Below are 20,922 nucleotides of genomic sequence, written 5' to 3'. Positions count from 1 at the left end.
CCACAAGGGCACACTGCTGGTTCATGGTCAATGTGGTGTGCACAAAGACCCCAGGTCTTTTTCTACAAAGCTGCTTTCCAGTCATTGGTCCCAAGCCTGTATTAGTACATGGTGTTATTCCTCCCTGGGTTTCTAGCTGGCATTCTGCTACAGATCCTGTATTCCTGCCAGTCAAATTGCTTCATATTCAAACTTTGAAAAACTGGAAAACAAATCATAATTTTGGATAGAAAACCCTGTTATGCCATTCAGTTCATTCCTCTGCCAGTGTAATCCATTAACTACAGTCCCTTTTTATTTGAATAGTCAAGTTTGTGTCCCAAGCAACCGAACTTCTGTGGTTCCTCTCACATCCTTCGGGAATCTATTTGCTTGTAGTCAGGAAATGCCTTTTTCTCCCATTTTATTCAGACAGTTATGTAGATGTGATTGGGCTCCAATTCTATATCGAAGTCTGGGGACTGTTCATCTAGCCCCCATCAAAATAAAATGGGAACCTGCACAAGAACAGCTGTTTGTCTGCATGTATGAGTTTGAGTTGGGACCTTGGTATTGTAGCAGTGATGCGTAGTACTGCAATTCTAAACATACGTTGTTAATGAACACAGTAGAATTATTATGGACTAACTACCCCAGTATCTACAGCAAAAAATGAAAGCCCTATAAAAACTCTTTAGTAATCTGTAGAGATTGCAATATACTTTAACCCACAACAGAGAAAATTTAATTCCTGTAGAACTTACTGTAAGTGGTTTATCCAAGGCAACAGCAACTCTCATGACTTAAGAAGGCAGGTAGGTTTTTCTAAAGAAGTTATTAAATCATATGCCTAACGTGTGTTAGGCACAGACTCTTTGAGCAGTCACTACTTAGCAAAACCAGCCTTTTTTTAGTTTGGACAAACTAGCTTCATTTTTTTAATTGTTAAAATAAACACCCAGGTAAGTATTTTTGCATGTATAAAAATAACTTTAGTGATCAGTTTATTTTTGAAATAAAGTTTACAAGCTGCTGAGGTAAAGCGGATTAATAACTTGGCACAACCTGATTTGCCTAGTGCTTATTAAAAGCTGTCTCTTGTCCCTTTTCTTTTAATAGATCTAGTTATGATGAGAGAGTCTGCTAACTACTGTTGTCTTGCCTCTGTTAACACGGCAATGATTGTTTTTATAAAAATAGAAAAAAAGATAATCATGTATCTGCTATTATTTTTGCTTGTGCCTCCAGCACTGTAAGGGCTTAAATTTCTTGGTGTAGAATCTCTCAAAGGAGAGAACTGCTGAGACAGGAAAGGGTGTTGGAGGCTATGCAGAAGAAATGTCCCAGGAATATATTGAAGTAAATCTGGTGTTACTTGCCAAACAGTGTAAAAAGTGGATATTGATATTAGTACAGCTTTTATTCCAGGTGAGGTATTGCTTATAACTATTGCAGAGCCTAAACATATGTCCTTATTAGTATAATATGCTTAGTGAAATATGCGTGTATCTAAATATGTGGTAAAAACTATTAATGAGGAAAGGCTTTAGGATTAGGTTTTGTTTTATTTAATGGTTTAGAGTATTTCCTTCTCTTTGCTAATGATTTCCTAGTAATTTTCAATTCAGACTCAATGTGATTAATATTTTATATTTATTTCTGAAAGCACCCATGTATTACATATCTCCCCATATACCTTTTTTATTTCTAGTAAGAATTATTAAACTTGTTTGGTTTGTTTTCTTAAACATGAAATTGGGGAAGAAAGCACCAATTGTAATCACTAAGAGTATGATGGAGTCAATGAAAGAATGATCAGTACTTATGAAGCTGAGGCTGGAAGTAAAGTACAAATGACTCATCCTGCAGAACTTTACATTTGTGAGTTGTGTAGATTATATATTAGCATTTAGAAATAACTGACGTGCAGTGAAAATACAAATAATGTCAGTGATGCTCTAACAAATGAAAAAGTAATAGATGTTACAATAATAAAAACGGTCTTTCCTTGAAGCCACTGCAAGTCTGCCATGTAATTCTTACCGATGTGTTGTGGGTTAATAAAGTAGAGTCTTTCATAAGTAATGAAACCACAAATTGGAATATTATCCAGACACACCATTCCATCTTTGAATGCTTTAGGCATTGTGACTCTTATAAGCATGGTAACATAATTTTTAACAATGATATCCATAATGCCCTTAAATTCATCCCTAGATCTTTATTAACAAGAATTTTGAGTGTCCAATTCCAAATATAGAAAAAGAGAAAAATCAATTTAGAGATTTGTTTAATTTCAATACTGAAAAAAGTGTTCTGTGTCACTATTTTACAACATGAATGGTAGATTTTAACAGATTATCATTCTGAGGATTACTGTTTTTAGATGAAGACTAAGTTCAGGTGTGATCTGGAAAAAAAGTCATGCAGTGTATAATGGTAAGATGATATAAAGGTGCAATTATTTGTCTGCCACCAGAGCATATGTTACAGTACTGTCTAAACAGTTCAAGATTTACCAAGTTTTTTTTCAGAATAGTGCAGTCTTAAGTGGTAAAATACCTAAGAAGATGGGAGACCATTTTCAAAATGTGTGAAGTTGTAATCAATTTTAAACTTTTTCTTTCGTTATCTCTTCAGGGCTCACATTTCTAATTTATTTCTTTAGCTACAGGATATTTTTCTTTTTGAATGGAAGATTATTTTTCTGTAATGATCTGGTTCTAGCAGTTAGAACTTGAAGAATGGCAAACATCATAAAACTGATGATATCAAGTGTTCATAGACTTGCTGGCCTACGTTCTTCTAGGAGGGTCTAGTTTTGTCTCTTTTTTTTTTTTTTTTGCATCTCCAGCTTTGTGCTAAATTGGTTGTCAAAACTATTTTCATTTTGTAATGTTGGAGCCTGGTTAAAGATAGTTAAGTTTGTACAATTCCCAACTCTGTTCAGCAGAGCTGAGAAGAAATTTGCTATCATCATCTTCTCTTAACAGGAAAAGTTCAGTTATGTCTTTTTCTCTGGGGGGAAGAAATATTTCTGCTAATTTTCTGTTGAAAATTTGAATTGAAATGCTTAAATTTTATGTAGATCTTCCAAATTTAAATACTCCTGTTATTGAACCATTTAAAAGTATTTTGTGCTGGGTCAGGTTGCACATGCCTGAGCTGATCTAATGTCACATATAATCAACAGTTTGGATATTGGTTGCCTCTCCTCCCCACATGTGCTACCTAGACTGCATGTCCCATGTTGCACTATGTTTGTTTTGGTGTAGCAGTGGGCTTTAGGCACACAGAAGGCCTACATGTATGCCGTGGGGCTCAAATGTTTGCTCAATCTGTTAATTTAAATGCCCAGCTTGCATAGATGCAAATTGTGAGAGTCCTGTAGTGTGAAAACACTTCAAATACTATTGTGCATGAGAAAAATCTTCTTTGCACCTACTATTCTCTACCATCCTCTCTTCAGTAATAACTACAATGCTCTATTTTTCCCCTCTTTCTAGTACTGTGTCATTTGTTTTCTTTTGTAAAGACCCATTATTTGAAGCAATTAAAAATGCTGTCTTTTAAGTATGTGGAAATTTACCTAAGGAGAAAATGTCTCTCATCAGGAACCAACTTGGTAAGTGGACTATAAAGTAATAATAGAATACTTGCAGCCTTCACTGTCCTCCAGGTAGCAGATACATGCATTTGCCTGTTCTGGAAAGCTGGGTGAAAAGAATAGTCCAAATAAAAGTATTTCAATTTGGTCTTTTATTGACTTCTTCTGTGGCTGCCATACTTGACTATCATGTCATGACTTACTCCAGGATGTGTATTGAAGCTAACATGTGTGGCTGCATATGGGATGAACTGGCAACTGCAATGTCCAGATGGCTATCCTGGAATGATGCAATGAAAGAAAAAAACAATTTAGGGTACAGTGTTCAAGATCAGAATTCAATATAAGTTGTTTTCCGAGCATGGCATTAGAATTCTTTTGTGGTTTTTGAATGCTCTGCATTCATAATCATATGAAGGAAGGGATGTTAAAGAAACATGATCTTAATCCAGATGTACTTGCAAAGAATTTAAGGTTTGAAGGTATCTCTATCTTCTTCCTTGGGATTGACTGGAGTGCAATTAATCTGTGAAACACATTGTGCAATGTGATTCTTATCAGACAAGCATGAGGTGTTTTCGAATTCAAAGTAGTTGATTTCTTATTCTCAAAAATAAGCACCATATGGTTTTGTAACCAGTTCCCTGACTGGCCTCCCAGCTCATTTAGTCTCTGGCTTCCTGACAAAATTGCTGCCTTTCTTTGGTCATGCATCAGAGTAAGCTATTAAACAGAATCCTTAACTTGTAAAAGAAAACTTTAGTAACTCATGTCTGCAGTAATATGCAAATTTGTTTTACTAGCATGTATAAAATAGGAATCAGATCTGTGGAGAATATGTGAAAAGTTTCCAGTACACGAAAGCTTTGACAACTATTTATTTTTCTTTCTCATCAGGGTGTGGTGAACACTGGTTACAAGGACTTGCCAAGTAGAATGGCTACTCAAGCCAGTAGCCTTTATTGCAATACCATCTTGAAATTATTAAAACTGTTTCTCATGAGAGAGAATATTTTCACTTTGAACAAAAGGATGATTTAGATTATGGGGCTATTGATCATGTCATTAGAGGAATTCTGGTAATGAAGGTGAGTTTCAACACCACTTAAACATTTTTGAGAAAAACATATAAAATGTGTTCTATGAAAGCACTGATTTTTGTTAGTGAGTTTAGTCATTCCAAGGAATCCAGTGTCTACATGATAATGTGGTGAAGGGAATTTCTTGCACGTTTCAAGACCTAGAATATGGGGCAAAAAGATTTATAAAAATTTTGATACTGTAAAATGACTGTTGTACTTCAAACTTGTGTTTTTAAAGAATGTGTTACTGAGAATTGGCCCATCTCCTGAGCTACTGAACTGTGCCTTAAGCAATATGACTTCAAGTGCTAGATAGTTTGTGGACTCAAATCAGTATGTATTGAACAAAGGTGCTGACAAGTAGGAATAGGTGAGCTGTGTGTGATACTCAAAAGGACTTCAAGTAGTGCAAGTACTTCAAAGGCCAAATGGTTTGATGACACTTACTATGTCTTTGTGCCAAGGTCAGGAGAAGTAGAGCATTGTTGCTTATAAAGATACAGTGGTTTTCTATTGAAACAAGCAGGGGTTTAGCCTCAGAATAAGAACTGTATTTCAACCCTGATATGACATCATTAGGCTATATCCTGTGTAGTAGTCTCTGTTGTAATAGCAGTAGCCTTCATACCTTCCTACATCCTTTGGCTCCTTATTCTGGGAGGAGAAAAGGAACTAGATGTACAGTTAAATCAGGAGGCAGCCTTAAGATCTGTGAAAACTGATACTACTTGTATGTTGGCTGCAATTTTCTGTATGCAAGATGTTTCTTGAGATAGACTGATTCTTTTTCAGTTAAGTTTATTTTGGATATAGTAAAGAGGAAGGCTTAATTTGTGTAGTCATGGTGAGTTGAAGATTGACAGGAATCCATATATGCCTGCAGGTAGCATTAATCCAAAGTACAGTCATGCTAAACATTTAAACATTGGCAGACTGGAATTACTGTTTGGCTAAGAAAGTGTTTGTAAAGAGAAGCATATTCATGTTCAGCTTTTAAGGAATGTAGTCTAGGATTTAGGTAGGTTTTCTTGTTTGATGTTTCTTTTCTGAGCTTTGTGTGTGTGTTTTGAGTTTCTTGTTTGTTGGTTTTTTCCCCTCCAGGGTTAAGTGTATTACATCTGAAATACATCAGGCCAAATTTGGTGCAGTAAGAACACAAAGATGGTTTTTACAACTGACTGAATTCAATGGTCAGTGCCATTTTACAAACCAAGTGTTGTTGTAATCAGTATAAGATAAAGGCCAAATCCCATTCTGTTTACTCATGTGAGTAATCCCACTAATTTCAGAAGGACAACCAAGTAACCATGACAAACTTTGCCTGAAGGATCACTCTATAATATAATGAAAGGCAAGATACAATAGGAATTCATCATAATGGTTGTTCTGTTCTGCAACAGGAAGGTGTAAAGTGTTATTTCAATAACCTTTCCCAAAACCAGCACCCCTTTCTATTTAAAAAAAAAAGCACAAGAACAGGAAGAGACAAACTCTTACAATCTAGGAAAATTATCACCACAGCTGGAATCTATATAAAAGGTAAAAGGGAATTAATTTATCTATATTTCTTGTTGCCAGTTTGGCATTTAAATGATGAGCCATGCTAAGAATAATTATGTAAAAACAAAATGAGCTCCTGAAAGGTAGTGTGGATTAACATTGAAAAGCAGCAGTGGTAAGTCAGGGTTGCTAGCATATCATGTTGCTTTCCAATTGAATGAAAGGCTAAAAATTTAACTTTTCAGGATCCTTGGTGAATAATTGTATACCTTTTGTTACCAAGAAACTTCTGATATTAATTATGTATGAAATAAAGAGCCAATATGGTATAGATTAGGGACCCAATCCAGGGCCAATTGAAATTAACATAGACTGTTCTCAAAAGCTTTTGGATCAGGGCCTGTATACACTGCATAACTCCAGATGTCATTATCTGTGTTGAAATATATGTATGAAATGGAAAATGAATCATATAACAAGGTTTTGATTATGTTGAATAATATTTTCCTCATAAACAAGATTGTTATGCTCTTTGCATTAACTGCCTTTACATGGATGAAATGACAGAATGAAAAAAGAACAGTGCAACTGATAACAGAAAAGGATACATACAGCACACATTTCCAAGGGCTCACTACCTTCAAAGCTCCTGTTAAAGGTAAATGATTAACAGTAGAAATATCTGTTAGTTCAAGGAAAGCAATTTTTGGTGGTACAGTTGATTTTAAAGGAGGAAAAAAGAGAAGGAAATCTGTTTCACTTAGTGAACCATTCCACAACCGAGCTTTGTACAGCACCTGAAAGACCTTCCTTACTGCCTTCTCCCAGGGTCAGTGACTTAAAATGTTTTGTCCAAAGTATCCTTGTTTGAAGATCTACTTTCTTTGATTAATGTTGGGCAATTTGTACACAGGTTTTAAAGTTTTTGTTAAAAACTTCCTAAAATGATAATCCAACTGAAAATTGAACTCCTGTGGTCTCCAAGAGTGAGACTGTGATATCTTTCTACATTGGGCTTTGTCTTGATTGGAGGAATTCATACTGCACACTGATTTGCTCAGAGCTTACTTAGGTATATTTAACAGAACATTGTGCAAGTGATGACAAAATATGTCTCCAAGTAAAATATTATATTATTTTGGATTAATGAAATGATCTAGTCTTTTCCTAACGAGGGAAAAACATTTCCTTAAACCACCAACACATATGGTCAAAGAGACTAGTACTGGGAGTAATAATATTTTCTCCCAAGGAAGTATTGTTGAACTCTTTGTGTGGTCTGCATGACTTAACAATGTTCAGATGCTACACTGTGGTCTGTATTCCTACTAAAGCAGTAAAGGTTGTGAGAAGTCACTGGGGAATTTATGACACATTTAATTTTGGGTTTTTTATGAACTATTTCTCCATATTTGCCCAACTGGAATATTTTTTTATTTAAGAAGTTTAGTTTGGAAGTCCCATATGCATCTGCTGGATCCTGGGGTCCCCACTTCATCCTCAGGTTGATGAACATTCTATTATTCCAGTGTTAGTTTTTTGGCAAAAACAATGCATGTAAAAGCATGTGCAGGAAATGCCTTCCACCGCCATGGGTGTCAGTGACACAATTTCAGTGGAAGTAGGGTTTGGGTTCTATGCCTGTTTTTATTTTATGATTAATAAAGAAAAGTGCTTTTTTATTCTTCTGAGGGCGTACTTTTCTTTATAGGTTTGGCGGGTATTTTAGGACTGATGCTTGTTTCTCCTAATCCTTCTTTTACTCAAATGGTAACCAGATTTGTTCTTGCTTGGAATAGTGGTTATCACATACCCAGGGAGTCACACCTGGCCTCCATTTGCCTCTCATACCAGAAGTTGTATTTATTATTGCTAAGTGTACTGTCTGCTGCTTTCTTCTCTTGTATGCTTCATTATGACAGATTTGAGTTCAATTTAATTATGAGGGACCTACAGGAATTCAAAACAAGGTTAATGACTTACCCAAAGTTTTGAGTTCCTACCTCAAAACTTTTACTCCAGGCAGTAAACAATGCTGTTTTCATCTTTACTTAGATCCATGATGCATATTCATGCACAGAAATTTTACTGGCAACAAAAAGGATTGTATAATGATCATTGCTTGTAAATACAGGAATGCCAATATAAGCATTGGCTTTATGTTTATACCCATTGCCTCTATAGTACATATACATATTTCTGTGAGTGATAAGATGAAGAGAGAAGAAAATGTTTAACAGAATTAATGGGAATAGTGAGATGATGTGATGAGAAAACTGTCACCTCTGGTATGTGTGTCTATATCCTTTGCTTTTTCATCTGCATAGGACCAGCTTCTTTCTGCATGGTATTGTCCAAAACAGAAGATGTCTCCAAAATAGGAGACTGTTTCTTCAGTTGATGAAACTACTAGGTTAAATTTTCCAAACATCATTGATACACAAGTAGCTAGGTTACCTTGCCTAACTGAGATACTACATGAATTTGCCATGATATAGAAGTACAAAGCTGCATGTGGGAATTTACAATCTGAGCAGCATCCTTGCTGAGTCAACTGTCAATTTCTTGGAGTAGAGCATTTTGCAGAGAAGACTTTTCCTGATGTTTTCAGCTTTAAATTTCCATTTATGACAGAAAAAGTATTTAAATTTGGTTTCTATTCTAAGTAAAGCTGAATGCCAGTGGACCTCTGTTTGGCTTTAGAAGCATTTTAATTCCAATTTAATTTTATAAAACTTTAGACAGAAGAACATGCTCTTCTAATACAACTGCTTATGTACAGTTTTAAGTAGTCTAATTGATTTGGTAGTAGAAGTCAGTTGTCACTGTCACAGAATGATAGGGGTTGGAAGGGACCTCTGGAGATCATCTAGTCCAACCCCCCTGCCAGAGCAGGGCCACCTAGAGCAGATTGCACAGGAATGCGTCCAGGCGAGTTTGGAATATCTCCAGAGAAGGAGACTCCACAACCTCTCTGGGCAGCTTGTTCCAGTGCTCTGCCACCCTCAAAGTAAAGTGGTTCCTCCTCATGGTTAGATGGAACTTCCTATGGCCAAGTTTGTGCCCGTTACCTCTCGTCCTGTCACTGGGCACCACTGAAAAAAGACTGGCCCCATCCTCCTGGCACCCACCCCTGAAGTATTTAGAAGCACTAGTAAGATCCCCCTTCAGTCTTCTCTTCTCCAGACTAAAAAGACCCAAGTCCCTCAGCCTTTCCTCACAAGAAAGATGTTTCAGTCCCCTAATCATCTGCGTAGCCCTTTGCCGTACCCTCTCCAGCAGCTCCCTGTCCTTCTTGAACCGGGGAGCCCAGAACTGGACACAGTCCTCCAGATGCGGCCTCACCAGGGCAGAGTAGAGGGGGAGGATAAGCTCCCTCGCCCTGCTAGCCACACCCTTCTGGATGCACCCCACGATGCCATTGGCCTTCTTGGCCACAAGGGCACGTTGCTGGCTCGTGGCCATCCTGTTGTCCCCCAGGACTCCCAGGTCCCTTTCCACAGAGCTGCTCTCCAGCGGCTCAGCCCCTCACCTGTACTGGTGCGTGGGGTTATTCCGCCCCAGGTGCAGTACCCTACATGTGTCTTTGTTGAATTTCATAAGGTTCCTCTCTGCCCAACTCTCCAGCCTGTCCAGATCACGCGGAATGGCAGCGCAGCCTTCCGATGTGTCTGCCACTCCTCCCAGTTTTGTGTCATGAGCAAACTTGCCGAGGGCACACTCTATCCCTTCATCCAGGTCATTGATGAATACATTGAACAGGGCTGGACCCAGTACTGACCCCCGGGGAATACCACTTGTTACAGACCTCCGACTAGACTCTGTGCCGCTAGTCACAACCCTCTGAGCTCTATCTATCAGCCAGTTTTCAATCCACCCCACTGTCCGTTCATCTAACCCACACTTCCTAAGCTTGCCTATGAGGATGATGTGGGAGATGGTGTCAAAAGCCTTGCTCAAGTCAATGTAGATGACATCTACTGCCCTCCCCTCATCTGTCCATCCAGTCATGCCATTGTAGAAGGCTATCAGATTGGTCGGACATGCCTTCCCCTTGGTGAATCCATGTTGACTGCTTCTGGTAACCTTCTTTTCCTCCAGATGCGTTGAGATGATGGCCAGACCAAGCTGTTCCATGATCTTTCCATGGATGGAGGTGAGGCTGACTGGCCTGTAGTTTCCTGGGTCTTCCTTCTTGCCCTTTTTGAAGACTCGAGTGGCATTGGCTTTCCTCCAGTCCTCAGGCACTTGGCCTGTTCTCCAGGACCTCTCAAAGATGACAGAGAGTGGCCCAGCAATGACTTCTGCCAGCTCCCTCAGCACTCGCGGGTGCATCCCATGGACTTGTGGATGTCCAGTTTACTGAACTGGTCTCTAACTTGATCCTCCTCAAGCAAGGGAAAGTCTACCATCTTCCAGACTTTCTCTGTTACCTCCAAAGTCTGGGACTCCTGAGGGCTGGCCGGAGCAGTAAAGACTGAAGCAAAGGCGGCATTCAGGAACTCGGCCTTGTCTGCATCATCTGTCGCCATGGCACCTGTCTCATTCAGCAGCGGGCCCACATTTTCTCTAGTTTTCCTTTTGCCTCTGATGTACTTGAAGAAACCCTTCCTGTTGACCTTGACATCCCTTGCCAGGTTTAATTCCAAGGAGGCCTTGGCTTTCCCCGTTTCGTGCTTGCATACTCTGACAGCATTCTTGTAATCTTCCCAAGTGGTGAGTCCCTTCTTCCACATGCTCTAAACTTCCTCCTTCCACTTGAGCTTTTTCAGAAGCGCCTTGCTCAACCATGCAGGTCTCCTGCTTCCCTTGCCTGATCTCTTGCTATTAGGGATGCACTGATCCTGAGCTTGGAGGAAGTGGGACTTGAATATCACCCTGCTCTCTTGAGCCCCCCTACCCTCTACAGCCCTCACCCATGGGATTTATCCAAGCAGTTCCTTGAGATCAAAATTAGCCCTCCTGAAGTCCAAGGTTGCAATATTACTTGTTGTTTTGTGCATACTGCACATGATCAAGACCTTTGCTCTGAAAATGCGTTTTCTAGGATAATTGACTAATTTTTTCTACATAGCATACCTATTTCTGATGTCAGTATGTCTAATGTTAGGTTTCTGTTACTAATAGGGTCTCAAAATCAATAACATAATTTTTTAAAGTATTAAACTGCTAGGACAGCCTCTGAAATCTCTTCATGCTCACCAGTTCTGTGAAAGAGTGAATAATAATTATGGACTTTTGGTCCACGCAATTGAGTACTCGGGTGTGGAAAACTTCAGATTATAAAGTATCTGTGTCAGCAACTTAATGTCCAGAAGCAAACCTGTAACAAATGTTTGTATGGACACACAGAGGGGGAAGGGATAGATTATTAAGATAATTGATTTAAAGAGCTCATTGTAAATAGCCACAATCAAAACATACTTTCATATTTTAGTTTGATCACACTTGCACTGAGACTACCCCTCTGCAGACAGGGTTTCCTCTTGGAAACCTCTCTGTCATAGAATGGTTTGGGTTGGAAGGGACCTTTTAAAGGTCATCTAGTCCAACCCCCCTGCAATAAGCAGGGACATCTTCAACTAGATCAGGTTGCTCAGAGCCCCGTGCAACCTGACCTTGAATGTTGCCAGCGATGGGGCATCTACCACCTCTCTGGGCAACCTGTTCCAGTGTTTCATCACCCTTGTAGTAAAAAAAGTCTTCGTTATATCTAGTCTGAATCTACCCTTTTTTAGTTTACAACCATTACTCCTTGTCCTATCGCCACAGGCTCTGCTAAAAAGTCTGTCCCCATTTTTTTTATAAGCCCCCTTTAAGTACTGCAAGGCTGCAGTAAGGTGTCCCCAGAGCCTTCTCTTCTCCAGGCTGAATAAGACCAACCCTCTCAACCTATCCTCATAGAAGAGGTGTTCCAGCTCTCTAATCATTTTTGTGGCCCTCCTCTGGGCCCGCTCCACCAGGTCCATGTCTTTCCTGTGCTGAGGACTCCAGAGCTGAACACTGTACTCCAGCTGGGGTCTCACCAGAGGAGAGTAGAGGGGCAGAATCACCTCCCTTGAACTGCTGGCCACGCTTCTTTTGATGCAGCCCAGGATACGGTTGGCTTTCTGGGCTGTGAACACTCATTGCTGGCTCATGTCCAGCTTTTCATCCACCAGTACCCTCAAGTCCTCTGCAGATCTGCTCTCAATCCCTTCATCCCCCAGTGTGTATTGATACTGGGCGTTGCTCCAACCCCAGTGTAGGACCTTGCGCTGGGGCATTTGTACATCAGTCATTTCAATCAGTGGGTTTGTCATGCTGTTTGGAACCTCACAGTAATTTTGTCTGTGGGTGCAGATGTAGCAGATCTCATAAGCTATCTAGTTTCTGAGTAGTAATCTGTGGTCAGCCAGTGATGTGATAAAGGTGGAAAAGAGACAGTAGGATCACAATCCAATTTGTTCAGTGATTAAAGATAAGAACCTTCATGCTAGCATTTTTCCAAAATGCTCCCCAAAACCACGTATAGAGACAAAGTCTGCATCGATAGGAAAGAAAGATGTGTATAGATTTTTTTTTAGGAACTAGGAAACCTATGGAGTAATAGAGCTTACAACAGAAGGATGGGTTCTATATAATGGAAGATGAAAGGCTATTAGCACTTATTAAAAAGATTATAGGGTAGTTTTTAAAACTCATGATTGGGAAAAGAAGATAAATTAGATAACATAATCTAGCATGAAGTTCTGTAACTCTCAAGGAAAAACAAAGGTAGAATTTGATAAAATTAATTTTATTTAAAAAAGCATAAACAGTCAACACAGTCCTTTCTAAGTAGAAAATGAAAAAACTTAAGTAAACATATCTTATATAGTACCATAGCCATGCTAGAAGTTTAGGAAATAACATGGATAATGAAGGCCTGACTTTGAGAGAATAAGGAATCCATTTAAAAAGAGCACAAATAGTTAATAAAATTGAAAGTGCCCCTACTGAAAGGAAAACAAGGTAAAGTCCAACACCGTAAGGGAACTGAATTTGCAACTGGAATAAGTTGCAGAATACGAAATGATAGTTACACCAGTTTTTAACATGAAGGGATGTGCAGAGAAAGAAAGGGTAGTCACGTTAGTCTTTACTTGCTAATTCTTACAGGTAAAATTTATATTTCTGAACAGGTGGTTTCTTAATTACACAGAGTGCTGGAGAGGTTCAAATGATCTGCTCCAGAATATGATTATCTCTGCCTTCTCCCTAAAGTAGTGTTTATAGGAGGATATGGTACCTTTCTATGCTATTGGACATAACGTTGAACAGGTTACTCAATGTTAAGTTTTCTTCTGTTCAATAGTTAAGTAATCCAAAACTAGGAGGGTGGTCTTGGCTAGCAAAGCTAGTCATATGAGCAAGCACAGAGTCTGATTCTGCCTGAAATATTAATGCTACAAGCGGCGAGGAACGAGGGGTATGTGCAGAATCAGGTCCTCCAGGGTAACTGTTTGCTTATATGGGCAAATATTTGCCATCCCTCTTAATTAGATCATGGAATCTGTTATCCCTTGGGCCAGAGAAACAATTTTATAGCTTTTTTGTTTTCTACTGTCCTTATTTGAGCATATTCCTTTGTGCTGTTTCATTCAAGAGGAAACAGCTTTGCATTTCCAGTTCCATAATATTCAGTCAGTTACAAAGCAGCAACACATTAATCAAAGAACTTAATTCATTTGCAGTAGTACCAACCTGTATCTAGTTTATAGTGTAAGTACATCAGGAAAGAGACCATATTTACCTTATTTGCTATTTTTTAATCCATTTCCAGATGCATGTGTTGTTCAAAACTTACTAAAACTAAGCTATTTCTTACTAGAGGTAGAATCTCATTGGTAATTATCTTTACTAAAGACAGAGAAAGGAAGTTTTTGGGGAAGAAAAAAATCTGATAGTAATCAGACCTGAACTGGTTCTCTTACCTGCCCTTAAGGCTTCCTACATACTAGAATAGTGTTCAGCGCTAAATCTGGAAGAAATGAGGTGTTGGATTTCATTAATTCTTTAAAGTTTTTTTAAACAATATCATCACTGGAGAGAAATCTGATGTATGTCCTGGAACTTACCAGAAGGTCACATGGCAGTCACTATACATAGTAACAAAGCTTATTTTCTAAATGGTTGTTTCACAGTTAGTTTTATGTTGGAACCCCATTTTCTGAAATTATATTGTATTACCATACTTGAATACCTCATATGTATGCTAAAAGAATAAATTAAAACATTTCCCTCTGCACGGAAGGAATGGATCAATAAAATCTTACAAGTGATAAATGCCTTAAAGACTGAGAGAGCTCAGACTGAACTGGAAGCAGTAGCAGATATTTTCAGTGTATATTCTGCATACAAATAAAGGAGACATTAATTCTTACACTTAGATTTTGACCTGATTCATTGTGCGGACCAGGTTAATAATTCAATAAACACTGGATCAAAATTATATGCTGCATTGTTGCTTCTTAAAAATAAGGTGTAAAATCACTGAAGCTAATATTTTTTTTCCAGTTGTCTTACAAATGAGTACTTGAGTATTTGAGATGTGTTCTGGGAAATCTATGTTGCTTCTTGCTATGTTGCATCTTTTCCACAGGCTGTAGTACAAGCCACATCAATACAGTCATACATCTATTCTGTTTCATGCCAAATCTACTCAGGATACAGTGTCTATAAACTTGCTCCATTTCAGCATTGTTAATATCCTTATATGACAGTTTCCCTTCTGTCAGACTTAAGTCTTTGGACTTAGACGTCTGAAAAGCCCATAAATATCTGAAGATACCAGCCAACACATGGTCTTTTGGCTTTTCCGAATGTTCTAAGAATGTTGTTGAATGACTGTATTTGCCTGTTAGTTATGATTTGGGCATTATGGATTTTTCTGACTATATTATTTTGGATCATACTTTTGACTTATTCAGTGATGCAGGTTAAAAGACAATTTAGTATTTAAAAATTAAATCACTGTGTGCCATTTAAATATCAGAAGGAAGACCACGTGTTTACTAAATGAGGTTATGTAGGAATTTCAGAGCATTTTTAATATCAAAACATCTAAAATCAAAATATAAGATAATCAGAACTTTATATTTAGCTTGATAAAATACACTACTTTTACCCATAAAGGATATAACAGCTAAACCAGTTTTAAATTTGTCCAGCGCAGGGCAAATCTAGCAAAGGTGTAATATCTTTCAGCTTGAACTAATGCAGTAAGTATTTTTCTCTTGGGACAGAGTATTAAGAAAAGCCTGAAAACAATAAAGAATAAGGCAGTAGTTGAGGTATTGTAGACTAATATTAGAAAACAATACGTCAGCATTGATGATAATTGAAAACATGTACTCAAATATATGTCAATGGATCTTGGAACTGAGTTGCTGGGATGCTAATTAGTTTCATGATTGCTTGGTGGATTGCTGTCACAGAGAAATACAGAAACCAGAAAATGTGAAAGGAGGAATATGCAGAAGTCTTATAATCAGAAACGGATATTCACTTGCATTAACAAACAAAGAAGAAATCTTTCTCATCTTTAAAGATAAACTATTGGTTCTCAGTCCTCCTGGAGATTTTAAAAGCTTTTCAATGCCTTTGTATTCCTTTACAAAGAGTAAAGCTTGGAGTACAGCAATGCTACATGTTCATTTTTTTAGTTTGTTTTTTAGATGATGTATTTCAGCTTAGTTGTGTGCTGTGCAGGAGTGCTGGCAGGGTTGTCTAGTCAGAACACTTCTGGATTTGGGAATGCCCTTGGTATGATTGGGGTGTCAGAGATTTAGGAGCAAGCAGCAGTAGGAGCACCAAAATCCTCACCAGAAGTGCTTGCACAGATGTCTATAGCCACGGCTCTGGGTGGCACAATGGGTATATACGCTTATACAGTATATGTGCTCAATTCACAGCATCCTTGTTAAGTGTCATTAATCAATTTACTATTCTTTGAGAGAATAGAAAAATATATTATGAAAGTGTATCAATTCCTAAAGGTGGCAATCTTAACTAAGGGGGAAGTATAAGTTGGGGTGAAAGATCTTAATTGCTGATAAAAAGCTTAAGTTTTGTCCAAGTCAAATGTTCTGAAATGAAAAAAAATGGTGTTTCAAAAAGCACTGAAATCATTAGACATTTTTGGAACTTCCCATTTATTTTCTCAACTGAAACAATTTTCTTGTTATGAATCTACCAACTGTCTCAGCTGATCTGAATTAGAATTAATTTGTGGGAAAAGAAATATTTGAAAAATTTCATTTAGTTTTGATGCTGATTCTCTAAGGAGGATTTTGCATCTGATACTATGGAGGTCAACAGAAGATCTCAAAGGTTGAGGCTGAAACTTGGTAAGAGAGAAGAGGGAAAGGTACTACTTCTTTGCCAGTTTGTCACTTAGATTGTGGCAGTCTTCTAATGTGTCCAGAGGCGTTTCGCCCGCCTTGATTCTCTATAGGCAAAATGTGTTTGGAAACTGTGGTGAATGCATTGACACAACTCTCTTCCATACAGAAGAACAGTGGCTTCAGAAGAGCTGTTCTGGCTCTGTTTCTTACAAGCTGTCATCCCAAAATGTTCTAGCAATGTATTTTTGGAAAAGACTTAAATTAGGTTAAAATTTCCTATAACTATTATATTTCTATTTCATTGTACAAAAAGGAAAACAACATTAAAAAGTAAACAGTCCTTTCTCGCTCAATGGTCTGTTTATGCTTTTAGTATGAAACACAATGTAATATTCTATTTTGGATTGAAATAATTTAATTTTGCAGGTCCTACCATTGCAAAAGGAATTGAAATCTCTGACCTTCTTCAGCTTGTAGCTGCATTTCAAAGTCTGGTTGGTTTGGCAGTAGCAGCTCTCACATATATTGCTGAGTATGTGATTGAATATCCACACCTTGATGTTCACCCTTCTGCCAAGATTCTCAAAATTGTGGCATATCTGGGCACTATATTGGGGTGTAGCTTTCAGTGCTTCTTTAGTGGCTTATGGAAAACTGCTGGGTACTCTTTAGTCTGTCACAAATTTAGGATGAAGTTCACTAGAGGCCGTTTTTTGTTTTCTTAAAATACAGTTGAATCCTAGGAGGAGTTGGGGGCTAATTCTCTTAGCTCCTTTGCGAAGGGAGGGAAGTAGCCTTATACAGCTTAGCTTAACAAATTCAGTAGGACTGGAACACAAAGAGGAGGAGGAGGTTAGTGACTTTGGCTTTTATGTTGATTGGGAGAGATGTTGATGTTGGTCTCAAGGATTTCTTTTGCTGGATTTGCTGGAGTGTCTGCTTAACTAAGAGTCTGACTTAGATTCCATACAGCATTACTTCTAAGGTTCCGATGTGAACAACTCGTGGCTAGAGGAATTATAGTAAGAGATCTTTTAGGTCCCTATGTATCAATTATTTCCTATTGCGATGATATACAGCTATTGAAGCTTTGTGTTCTGAATGAGTACTGTGTCCTATTTGCTACTACAAAGCAATCATATATCGAACTGCTTTTGTTTTCCCATAATTAACAAGGCTGAAATAGAAAGAGTCACGGAGTATGACAGGAGCTGGAGTACTTCCATTTCTGAGTATTCCTCCCAAAAAAATTCCTAAGTTTTTGTCTTGTATCTGTAATAGGTGGATCTTTTGTCCAGCTAAACTAATTTCCAAGGAGACCAGTGTCTTTGGTATTTTTATTTTGTATCTGTAGTCTGTCTTAATTTCTAGTGCTTTAGTGTTAAAAAATATTTTAGTGCTAAAGTCAACACAGTGTTAGAGCAGTACACTCGCTTCCAGCTTTGCTGAACTCAGAACCATTTCTAGTTGGGTATCACTAGCTGAATGCTGGCTTGCTGGCAGCATCTGTGGCTAGTATGATTATTTTTACATTGGATCCGAGATACACCCCTGGATTAGTGTGCAGTCTTGGTATTACAGGACTCTCCTCAATTATGGTAGTAGTATCAAGAGAGCAATTCTTGAACCTCTTGATTGCAAATAAATGTAATGTTTTTGTACACACATCCAGCACTTGCTGAACACTAGCCACAATGCAGCTTTGCACGTTAGCTGAAAAATTTGGCGTAAATTACAAGGAATCAACAAAGCACTCTGCGCAATGTTTATCTAGTCGTATAGAAATTCTGTAACAAGTCTGCAAGACCCTGCAGGATCACACAAACCGGACTGCAGAGATCCAAAACTTTTTAGCCAGCAGCAGTGCTGTAAAATAAGCTGTGGATGTTTATCTAGTCAGATGTATATGTAATCCTAGCCATTGCTGTAACTGCGGACTAGTTTTGGAAAGGAGTAAGAGAGTAAGGGTCTTGTCCTGCAAAATAACAAATTATTTCAGCTCCTATTATGCCTATATAATCTTTAAGCAAAAATTCTAAAGGTGTATCTGCTTATACAACCAAACCCAATAATGATTGTATTTTACAATCTTCTGCTAACTGGGTGCTTGAATGAACTTTTATTTCCTTTTGTTTCACTTATTTAATATTTTAGGAATTATATAATTTCTTGAAATAGGAATTCAATTTTTCTTTCCCTTATGTGGCATTTACTAAATTGCAGGGACTGACCCTGACAGCTGTAGGTGGAGCAGATACGCCTGGTACTAAAATACCAGTTACTCGGGCTGAGCCTTGTATGCAGAAGGATTTCTTTTTGACAACAGTCTTGACAATTCTGGGTGCCTTGATTGGTTCCTCTGGATGGAGCTATCCTGTCATGCATTGTGGGTGTGGTAAGGAAATACTATTAGTTTGTTCCCTTTTCTGTGTGAAAAAAGACTAGGGCATCCACTTTGGAAACTTTTAGAAATAAGATGTTGCAGGAGATTGGATGACTGGACTGGCTCCCTGACAGAATTTTGGTTATAATGGTAGTAAATAATGAAAAGTTACAACAACTGGATAGATGTCTGGTGTGTTTTCTAGAATTAGGATATGGCAAATGAACTCCTTAAATGCCAAGGAGAGCAAAGAAATTGGAATATGTCTGGGTTGCATGATGCGGAGCTGTACAGAGATACCCAGCTAACTCAAGGATTGCACTCAGTATAAATGTCCTAGGAGAGCCCTGCCTCATTTTTACCATGCTTTTTAGTAGCTTCTTTACCCATAGCTCAAGCACTTCCCCGTGGCACTTCACTGAACTGTGTAAATGTGCTAACAATTAAATTCCTGCTGGTTACAGGCATGGTGGACTGGGCATTGACCGGCACTCACATGTCAGCATGGAGATTAAACTACTGGCCTTGAGAGAGTTGATTCCTTCAGATCAGAGTGGTGGTCTTATACCATAAGAGAACTTGTATAGCTTTGCCCGAGTTCTAGCCATTGTGTATGTAAACAGTTCCTAGTACACTACATCTGGCAACTGAACTTTAAGAACAACTAGGAAAAGCAGTAACAGCAGTGTGATTTACTCATAAAACCAACAATGTAAGTTAATATTTTATGAAATGCTGAATGGCCTTCACTGAAAGATCTCACCCAGCAACTGTCTTTGAGGAAATGGGAAATGTGCTGTTTCATAACAAGCAAGAGGGGAGATGTTATTTAAACAAAGAACATCTTTGTTTTGCTAGGGAAAAATGTTAAGGTAGTTTAGGGAGGAGAAGAAAAAATTTTAAAAAATGGCTGAAAACCAAGGTTTTCTCAAAGGCATATCTGAAAATCTGTTTGAAATGCGTGATTTTTATGCCAAGTGGGATGCTGAAGCTTTCAAAAGCAATGCAATACTGAACTGTTGAACCATTGCTGTATCAGCTTCACAGCTTGTTAAAGTAAACTTTAATGAGCTGAAGAATAATGCAGTCTGCCTTCCCAAACTACATGGGAATTTATAGCAAACAAGCTATTTATTTTGGGATTCTTTTAATGGACTTGGAACTGTTATTTTGACCAATATGCTTGTTTAATACGTTCATATTTAGGCCATGATCAGATCTTTGCCAAATGTTGTTTTTGGGTGGATGTGGCACAGCATCTACCGCAGGAAGGAAACCTATTTAAATTGTTGGAACTTACACTGAAGCTGGATTAGACCAAGGTTTTGAAATGATAAAGGAGTCTAATTCTATCATTACCCCGGGTGAGAGTTCAGATGTTTGTTAAATTACTCAAGACTAGGCTTTTCAAGCTACCTCTGATTTTGCATAACATTCTGCATGTTTCACTGTTCACTGTCACTTTAATCATGTCAAACTCTTGCTTCCACTTCCTTTGAATCTATCCAATTCATGCTTGTTAGACAAATATTAAAATTGTTAAATATCTTTTCTCTCCCTATATGCCACCTGTGTCTCATCTGATGTTAGCAGCCATTCCTCCCTGGGCTTTGCCCGTTAATACAGACCTCTACAATTATTAGTCAACTTCATGACTAATCATTTCTGTTCCTATGTATATGCTATGCTTCCTCAGCAGCTGGAGTGTCCTGAGCTTTCCAGCAGAGTACCATTTTTCTTTACCTTGAAATCTGTTTTGAAAGCCTAAGCCTGCTGAGTCATTTACTTGCAAACTACCTGAGTGCACACTGTTAAAGCATTGCCCGGCTTCACCTTGACAAGCCTACTCTTCTGTCTTTGATGCTAACTTTTATCCTTGATTTTAAGCGTTTCAGGGCACAGATTTTGCTTTCTTGTCTGTTGCAGACTAGTGCTAAGTATTAACTGTTATTTTAGTCACTTACAAATATGCAAGAGACTTGAAAATTTGCATGATAGACATTA

General features: G+C 38.2%; 1 pseudogene; it reads left to right on the top strand.

Moving 5' to 3' along the window:
* Positions 1-3,579: 3,579 nt before the first annotated feature.
* LOC132318029 (NAD(P) transhydrogenase, mitochondrial-like) lies at positions 3,580-20,305 on the top strand (annotated as a pseudogene).
* The last annotated feature ends 617 nt before the right edge of the window (positions 20,306-20,922 follow it).

Source organism: Gavia stellata, chromosome 13 (genome assembly GCF_030936135.1).
Source record: "Gavia stellata isolate bGavSte3 chromosome 13, bGavSte3.hap2, whole genome shotgun sequence".
NCBI classification, from domain to species: Eukaryota; Metazoa; Chordata; class Aves; order Gaviiformes; family Gaviidae; genus Gavia; species Gavia stellata.
The sequence above is the reverse complement of the archived record's forward strand: the minus strand, read 5'-3'. Positions and strand labels throughout refer to the sequence as shown.